This window comes from Muscardinus avellanarius (assembly GCF_963383645.1).
Source record: "Muscardinus avellanarius genome assembly, chromosome: 10".
NCBI lineage: Eukaryota > Metazoa > Chordata > Mammalia > Rodentia > Gliridae > Muscardinus > Muscardinus avellanarius.
In genome coordinates this window covers 109,017,426-109,027,327 of record NC_137796.1, presented here as the reverse complement: position 1 = coordinate 109,027,327, position 9,902 = coordinate 109,017,426, and positions in this window count along the sequence as shown.

Sequence of the window (9,902 nt, the reverse complement as noted above, 5' to 3'; positions counted from 1 at the left end):
CAGTTGCATGGCTTCCTTTCTTTGACACTGACCCAGCTGGACCTCTGCGGGGCATCTTTCCAGGCTAGCATAGTGATACACGCATATCCGTGTTTATGGCAGCACAATTCGCAACAGCCAAATCATGGAACCAGCCTAGGTGTCCATCAACAGATGAATGGGTCACAACACTGGGGTCTATACACACCATGGAATTTTATTTAGCTATAAAGAAGAACAAAGTTATGTCATCTGCCGCTAAATGGATGGAATTTGAGAATATTGTACTAAGAGAGATTAGCCAGTCTCCGAGAGTGAATGGTTGGTTTTTTTCCCCCTCATAGGTGGAAGCTAGAAATAATTTGAGAAACAAGAGGCCTCAGACAGAGGGGCAGAGATGGAGGGGCACAGGGATGTGAAGAAGGAAACAGCTTAAATAAAGCCATGCGCATATGTGAAATTACCAACGCCAGTCTCTGTGACATGTATGGGGATGGGGAGCCATGGGCTGGGGTCAGGAGGGAAATGCTTCAGAAGTTCTGTGCACGTATTCCTATCGTTCCAACCTTAATGTGATGCATACTTAAAATGCACCAATAAAAGTATAAAAAATCAAGCTAATCCAGACTTAAGGACTCAGCTGGCATTTGGGGCAGTTGCTGGAGCTGCCTGCTAGGTACTGGTTCAGTTTGGGCAAAGCCTATAATCTTGTCCTTACTGCAATGTGAGTGTGGTTATTTAACTATTTTATTCCACTTTCCCCCTTTAGAGAGAGGGGTAAACGGGCAAAAGAAAAACATCGAGGGTCTGGAAGACAACTGAGACAACAGGGACCCTTGTCTTTAATCAGGTATTTATTAGATTAATAATTTTATTTTATTTTGGTGGTACTGGGGGTGGAACCCAGAGGCCTTCTACCTCCGGGCTATACTCCCAGACCTATTTTATATTTTTATTTGGAAACAGGGTCTCACTAAGTTACTGAGAGTCTCACTAAGTAGCTGAGGCTGGCTTCGAACCCGCACGATCCTCCTGTCTCAGCCTCCCAAGGGCGGGGATTACAAGTGTGCGCCACCACGCCCGGCTTAGGTTAATAATTTTAAATTACAAAGAAGAAAACATAATTCAACCACTTGTACAAAATGCTTAATATATTTATCGAATATCTAAGTGTGATTAAAGACATATAGCTGTCCTTTCTGGATCTGAGCTTGGACATGTCTGGGTGGTTTCTGGGACAAAAGCTACTTTAGATCATTTAACTCAGGGGAGTTATTAGCTCACACAGTTGACAGAATCTTTTTGGGTCACACACAGAAAGCCAGAGCAGTTTCAGGAACCAGGGAGCTGAGGGGCAGTGCAAGAGTTAGGGCCATCAGCATAGTCTTACATTTTTCTCTTTTACATATAATGTGTAGGTGTCAATCCCAGGGCAGATTGTGATTGGCTTTCCTTGGATTGTAGACCTATGCCTCCACCAATCACTGAGTCCAGGGGTAGAGAATCACCATGATTGGTCAGAACTTGGTCACATGATCATCCAAGTGGCCAGGAAAGCCTAGAGTCAGTCACTGTAATTGGGGAAAGTCAGCAAGGACCAAACCCTAACTTTCACAGGCCATCAACCACACCTCCTCCTTTTCCTTTTTAACTCTCTCTTTTTCCTCTCCATTTAAAAAAAATTACTTTGTGGTACTGGGGATTGAACCCAGGGATGTTTTATCCCCACCCCACTTTTATTTTGCAACAGGGTCTCACTGAGTTGCGGAGAGTCTGGCTAAGTCGCTGAGGCTGGCCTCAGGCCTGCGATCTTCCTGTCTGTCTCAACCTCCCAAGTTCCGGAGTTACAGGTGTGCACCACCACTCCTGACTTAGCTTCCTTTAATGTTCTTGCATTTGACTTTGTGTTACATTTAAAAGAAAAAGACTGTTTGCTTTGGTGGTCAGCCATCCGACAGCATCTCAAGCTATTTGGCTGTATCAACCTCACCGCATAAATTGAATAAATAATTTACATTTCTGTACAAGGATCGTACAAATACAAGGATCGTACAAATGCCTTGGGCACAGCGGGAGTACGCGCCCTTCCGACTCGGCTCTGAATGAGGCCCTCCAGTTGGCACAGTGACGGCATACACCGTGAACACCTGGTAGCCTCCGTCCCTCAAGGAGTTAAACGGAAAGCTAAAGAGACTGAAAACAGGGCTGGGGACCAGAGGGACCGTGCCAAGAAGAGCCTCCGGCTTTGAGCGACAAATGTGTAGAGATGTGAAGGAGGGGAAAATGTCTCCCATATAGATCTGTTTTTAATGTAAATAAGTGCTTTAGGCTCATCCCCGGCACCTCATGATGCAGGTGACCCGGCCATGCACACCACTGGTGCTTGCTGCCAGTGCCAGAACCACAGAGACGGCAACTCGGCCAATGGCACGTCCTGGAGACGCGAGTCGCCCGCCCGCCATCTTGCATGTGTTTGTAAATACTGATGGCTGGCTCCTTCCAGAGGAGGCCTGGGCCCTACTGACTTGTAGCGTTCGGTGTTTGTAGTGGGTTTTTAATCCTCTTTGATTAGTAGCACGTAGATCGCCCATTTCTCATGCTACAGATGCCTCAGTGGGGCAAGTTAGGTCTGGGGATGGAGGAGGAATAGGAGACTACTTAACCTACAAGATGTAGATAGGGGGATCCGCGTGGATACTGACCAAAGCCCGAAGGGCTCCCCAAAGTGCTAGACATTAACCCTTTAGCTGCTGACCATGCAGAGTCTGGAAGGGAGCTCCCAGGGCCACTTGACAAGATCAGGATGCTATCACTTACCAACTGGTGTGCCAAGATTTTAGTCATTTGCCAGCTGGCTTGGCGCTGTGGCTTCCCTACCTGCCGACAGCCAGCTCCCACTGCATGCTGGGATGTGGAACTGGCCAGGTTCTGGGCAGACTCGTATCTTACCCAGAGGAGCCCTGGGCTGCAGCCAGGTAAGACGGCAGGGTCCCCTTCAGGGCAATTCTTGCCTGTTTTCGTTTCCCAAAGGGAATTTGGCTTAGGACCAGCCTTTGGTTTCTCCCAGACCCGAGAAGTAAACATTCCTCATTCTCAAAACCTACAAATTAATCATTTTTGCAAATCAGAGCCGAGCTCTGAGCCTCTGACCGGGAGGCCTGAGCCTCCGGCCCTGAGCCAGGATTTGCCAGCCGGCGCGGCTGGTGCATATGCATGGGCTCTTCCTGGGAGAGCGTGGCCACGGGCGGCGAGGGCGCAGCTCTGCTCACTAATCATAATGCGGTATCAGTGTTTTCTGAAAATCCCCTTGTTATCTCTGCATCATTAGCAGTTTCCGAGCTTGTCTACAACTAATTTCACAGTGAATCTTATTTCTCCCCGATATTTTAAATAAGCTATCATGCCGGGCAGCCGCTAACACACTGCTGAGAAAGAAGGAGATCAACCTTAGGCGGGCTCTCAGACAGCCTCTGGGCCCTGGGTCATTATCCAGGGCAGCAAGCTTCTAGAACAATCCGTGTCCCCGCCCCGGCTTAAATAAATCATGCCTTGGTAGTTAGGGAACCAGTGTCTAGTGCCTGGTTTCGGACTCATTCCTGTTCGGCCCCTTCCGGTAGGATTCCCAAGTGTACAAGTGAACATCTCGATTCATAAGACTTACCTTGCAGGATGGGTGCGGGCTTCAGGAACTAGTGTGTGTGTGTGTGTGTGTGTGTGTGTGTGTTATGTGCTTGACATAATGCACCTACTGTGTGCTCAGAAGTGCAGTGTTGATTGTGAGTGTACCAATTTATTTAATTTGTTTTTGTATTGGTGCTTGGTGATTACACATCATAATGGGTTTCAGAGTGAGAGGAAGGTACGTACATGCCACACCTGGAGTTTCCCATATGTAGTGTTAAAATTGGCATCGATAGGCCGGGCGTGGTGGCGCACGCTCGTAATCCCCGCGCTTGGTAGGTGGAGACAGGAGGATCCTGCAGGTTCGAAGCCAGCCGCGCTGGCTTAAGAGACCCTGTTTCCAAATAAAAATATAAAAAATAGGTCTGGGAGTATAGTTCAGAGGTAGAAGGGCTTCCAGGAACCCCAGTACCACCAAAAAAAAAAAAAAAAAAGAAAGAAAGAAAAAAGAAAAAAAGAAAAGAAATTGGCACTGACAGCTTTTGAACTCTCCTTCACCAACTCTCCCCTCCACAGCTCCTCCTCCAACCCCCTCCCACTATTCTCCTGGTAGCGCCCCTCATCCCCTCATTTACCTGAAGCCTCTCTCCTCGTTTCCTGATTTCTCCCGAGCTTTCACAGATGAGAGAAGACCTCCTGGCTCTCCGCTTTCTAAGAGTGGCCGGGCTCACTGACCATCTTATTCTCTGCTTCCATCTATTTTTTTTTTCCCTGCAAATGTCAGGATTGTGTTGTTCTTTGTGGCTGAGTAAAATTTTATGGTGTGTTTAAATGCACAGTTTCGTAAGCCGTTCATCTGTTGGCGGACACCTAGGCTGGTTCCATGCTTTGGCTATCGTGAACTGTGCTGCTACGAACGTGGATACGCACGCATCACCATGATATTAGGACTCCGGTTCCTTTGGAAATATTCCCTAAGAGTGCTATGGCTGGGTCATCTGATGGTTCCGTTTCCAGTCTTTTGAGAAACCTCTAGGCCGGGCGTGGTGGCGCACGCTTGTCATCCCCGCGCTTGGGAGGCGGAGACAGGAGGATCGCGCAGGTTCGAAGCCAGCCGCACTTGCTGGTTTAGGAGACCCTGTTTCCAAATAAAAAAAATATAAAATAGGTCTGGGAGTGTAGCCTGGAGGTAGAAGGGCTTCCAGGAACCCCAGTACCACCAAAAAAAAAAAAAAAAAAAAAAAAAAAGAAACCTCTACCCTGGTCTCCGTGGTGGCTGTAAGAATCTGCAATCCCAACTTCACAGTCGTGTAGAAGGGTTTCTATTTCCCCACGTCCTCTCCAGCATGTATTATTGTTTGTTCTTGAGGATTGCCATTCTAACTGGAGTGAGATGGAACCTCGGGGTAGTTTTGATTTGCATTTCCTCAATTCCTAATGACCTTGAGCATTTTTCATACATTTGTTGGCCACTTGTATTTCTTCTTTGGAGAAGTGTCTATTCATTTCAATTGCCTATTTTTTTTAAATTGGGTTATTTGTTTGTTTCATGTTAAGTTTTTTGAGTTCTTTATATATTCTAGATACCAGTCCTCTATTAGAAGCATGGCTGGCAAGGTTTTTCTCTTGTTTTGTAGGCTCTGTCTTTTCAGGCTCTTCATAGTTTCCTTTGGTGTGCAAAGCTTTTTAATTTGATTCCATCCCATTTATTATCATTTTTATTTCCTGAGCTTTGGAGGTCTTATTGGGGAAGTCTCTACCAGTGTCTATGTGTCAGAAAGTTGGTTCTATATTTTCTTCTAGTAATAGGTCTAATTTTCTAGGTCTTTGATTCATCTTGAGTTGACTCCTGTGTTGGGTGAGAGATAAGCAGTTTAATTCCATTTTTCTACATATGGATAACCAGTTTTCCCAGCATCATTTGTTGAAAAGGCCATCTTTCCCTTAGTGTATGTTTTTGTACCTTTTAAAAAAATTAACTGGCTATGCGTGTGAAGATTTGCCTCTGTATCTTCTATCCTATTCTGTGGGTCTATCTTTTGAGATTTTTCGATGAGCTATTTCTATTTAGCATGTGACCCCTTTGTGTTTCATACCATTTGAGGCTAGTCCCCCATCTGGCCACTCTCCACTTCTGGTCATCTGAATAGTTTTCTGCAGAAGCTGATGGGGAGGTGTGCCGAGAAGGGAGAGGCAGACGAACTCAGCCAGGTGGTATCTAGGGCGCTCCTGTGTTGCTGACCTCTGTCTCTGGGAAGATGACAAGGGTGGGGCAGCTTAGCAGAGACTCACTTTGAGTCCCAAGAACCTCTCCCAGTGCCTGAGCTGTGGCCAGCTCCCTCCCCTGCAGGAAATGGCACTGTTTCCTGGGATAAAGTGACAGAGGTCGCTTCTTGGGGAAGTGACCAAGCATCCAGTTTTGGACAGTGTCACCTCTTGGATATAGGAATCCCCTAGCCATTCTGTCCTTGGGAAGAAAGGACACCCCCTGACCCTGATATGGGAAGCCCCTTTTCTAAGCCACTGGGAACAAGAAGGAAGAGGACGGCGAAGTTCCCACCCCTCCATGTGATGCTAAGTGTGAACATGTATGATTGTCGAATACTCCAACAGTCCCGCAGACGGGTATGTTCAATGCTTCATTTTACAGCCAAGAAGCACTGGGCTCAGGGAGGCAGGATGCTGACTGCCAACCCCCAGAGAGAGGGTGCGAGCCTGGGGTGCAGCCAGGCATTGTGAGTCCGTACTCTCCTGCCTTACGGAGTGGCCGTCGCTGAGGACGCCTTTGCCATTTCTGTTCTTGGCAGCTGGTTTGTGGACAGACACCCCAAGCACGGGGCGACTTCTGGGGAGCAGACATCGTGACTGAGCATGCCGGTCTTTCCAGCAGCTTCTGTTTTATCTGCCTCTCCTCACTGCCTGCTCCTCCTGGGACCCTCTCCCCCCACACCACTGCTCCTCCCAGCAGGCCCCCTGCTCCGCTGGCAGTGTTCCAGAAGAGGGGCCTGGGGGATGGGGTCGTGGGTGGCAGGAGTGGGATTGCATCTCTGCCCTCCTCGACATCTGCTCTTCCTGAGTTTCTATTCCTTGTGGATTCTAGATGGGTGGGGGTGGATTGTGCCACAGAGGGAATAGATTTTCCACTTCATCTGTGCCCAAGGACACTGGCTCTCTGTGTCAGAGTAGGCCACCTTGTACCATGTCCAGTAGCATCTTATGATGGTTCCAGAGGTGTCCACCAAGGAGAAAAGAGCTGAGAGACGTTCTGGGCTGAGTGGGCTCAGAGGAAGCAGGAGGGGGGGATGCTTTGGCCTGTGTGCTTCCTCTGTACCAAGCGTCTATGCATCCTGCAAAACCCATTTCAAATGCTCCCCCCCTGAGACCCCATTTGATTTCTACAGAAAATGCCATTCTCTCCCACTCTAGGGAATCACAGGAGGAAGGGTGAGCCTACTTGCTTGGAAGAACTAGGCCTTCTGGGAGTTCTGATCCTACTTCTTAACCCTACTGCTCACCTATCTCTCCATTGCTCCACTGAGCCTCTGAGACTCCTAGATTCTTCTCGGCCAGGGACCCCGTTCTGTTTGTATGCAATGCTGAGGAAGTATACTTTCACTACCCACCTGGCAGTGTGTCGGGTGCGTTCTAGAATTGTGTGTGCGCGCTATGCATGTGTACACAGGGCGCCCCCTCCCACACTAAGGGCACAGTCTGGCTGATGAAGAGCGGCTCACGGGCTGACATTTCAGATATCTGGGCTTCTGTTCCCCCTAAGCGTGGCCCGCGGGTTACATCTCAGCCACCAGATGTAGTTTTAGTTTGCCTGAAGAGTTGTTTAAATTTTAGATTACTTGTCAGTGTCTCAAAACTAGGAGGCTCAATGTAAGCTTTGATCTGTAGCTTGTCCTGGAAAATCAGTGGGTCTGGGTGACACTGGGTTCATATTTCTGGGTGACGCTGGTCAATGGGGACCACATAGCAGCGGCCCCTTTGGAAGGGGAAGGGATTTTGTCTGCTACATTTTCTGGCATTCACTGGGGCCTCCGTGGCATCAAGCCTTGGGGCCAGTTTCTGCTTGTGTTCCTCCAGTGCCACCCCTCTTTTCTCTCAGCCCCGCTTGGTTCATGTGCACGGCCAGCTGGGATGTGAGTTGAGGCAGGGGTGACCAAGGACCAAATCCATAGGAGTAGCTGGCAGAGGGTTGCCGTGGTTGTAGCCCCTGGGTTGATGTCCCTCTGGTCCCTTGCTGATTGCCTTGATTCCTCGAGTGCCTTTGAAGCCCTGCAGTGTTTGCCTAGGAGTCGTTTTCTGCTAACATGTGAAGCTTCGTGCTGAGTAGACAAGCCAGCAGCTCTCGTTCCTCTGTACAGGCCTTGCTTCTGATCAGCCATGGTGCATGCTGGTATTCAGGCATCCCTCTCTGTGGTGCTGGGTGCCACGTCTGCTAAGGGTCCTTGGGGCTCACCCCCACCACGTACACAGCTTCACGGATCAGGAGGGACAGAAGGGAGTCTTCCGTAGCAGTTGAGGGGCAGAAGTCCTACTAGCCCCAGAGGGCTTGCCGGCATCCACCTCTGGAGGGTGGCGCCCAAGACTCTGCGAAAACCAAGGGTGTTCTGCAGACAGAATCAGCTCTGCCCTCAGTCCCAAGGCATCATGGATGAGAATCAGGGAGAGAACATTAACTTTACCCATGCACACACACACTTGCACGCTCACGTTTGCATATGTGTGCGCACACTTACACACACTCACAAACACCTGTGGGTGGTGTCCAGTTATTATATGGTCTGTGCTGTAGGTGCTGATGGTACAGTGGGAAAAAGACCAAGTTCCAGACGCCATGGGAAAAAAGTGACAGGCCGTCAACTCAATGAATAGAGTCCCATGGTACAGTGTGAGGTAGGGATCAGTGCTGCAGACTGTGGGCAGGGGCAGGAGGAGCCCTGGAGGGTTTTCTACACAACGGCACACAGGAAGGCTTCTTCCAGGTGGCCACCATCTACCCAACACCGTCAACGTTGCACACTAGAGTTGGGCCACAGGAAGGCCATTTGTGTGGACCACTAAATAAAGGGTGCCCCCGGGGATATGCATGTGGCAGGCCTGGCCCTGCCTTGGCTTGGGGGCATGCTTGGACAGAGAGCTCAGCACGGGGCAGTGCCTGGAGACTGGACATGCACGCTGCATCTGCGAACCATCCAGGAGACCCATAAAATAGAGTGGCAGGTGCTGCTCTCAGGACCCAGTTTTGGAGGTCCTTGCGGACCAGTGCCTCGCAAACAATCCCCTGTGACTGAGAGTCTCGAATGCAGGCTCCGTTCTGTAGCACCGTGGGGGCTCCGGCTGCTGCTTCTCTAATGAGCCAGGCTGCTGATGCCAGAGCCCACTGGAGGAGCAAGCCTGGGGCGGTGGTCTGGATTTAGGGAAAGCTACAGAGCATATTCTGCCAGGCAGAGGCCGGGAGCTCTCTGGAGACCACGTGCTCTACGCATCTGCCCATCAGGGAGCGTTCTGATCCCTCTGTTGCCCGGGAGAGATAAGCGAGGGTTGATTTGTGTAGCTACACAAACTTGGGGCTGTTTAGAGTCGATGAATATCTTCTGTAAGCAGCACGGCGAGTTATCCGCAAGACACGAAAGCCGTCCATTTACGATCAAAATCCTTCGTTTCAGACCTTTCCAGGTCGATCCGTTTTAGAAGAGGGAGGCCTGGCAACATTGTGGAGCGTTAATCAGGCGACGCTTGTGCGGAGATCGGAGGATGAAAGCCCTCCCACGCGTCTGCGCGCCCGGGATGAAATGGTGCAATCCGAGGCTGGGATTGAAATGAAAATTTCACCTGCGCGAGGGCTGGTCCCCGTCGGGCGCGGTGATTGGGGATTGTGCCAGTCTGAATGTGCCCGCGACCCCCTCCCTGGTGAGGCAGTCTCCGTCCCCATGAATAGGAGCCAGCAGGCAAGTGAATGAGGGATTTCCTAGAGGTGATTACAGAAGGAGAGAGGAAGGAGGCCCTGCGGGCTGCTGGGAAGGGCCCTTCTTTTCCCTTCCCATGAAGGACCCCTCGTCCAATGGTGGTCTGCCAGTGTGCATTCTACCCAGGACTTGGCTGCTCAGGAGAGGTCCTCCTGGTGCCTTCTGTGCGGAGGGGCTCTCTGTTCACAGTCTCCTTGCCTGGCTCACCTGTCCACACCCGCTCACATACCTGGTTTTCTTTGTTAGTTCCTCTACCCTGATCTGATCCTAAGAACAGCACACAGCAGAAACCCAAGGTGGGGCTTGTGTACTACCCCGAAAGCCCTC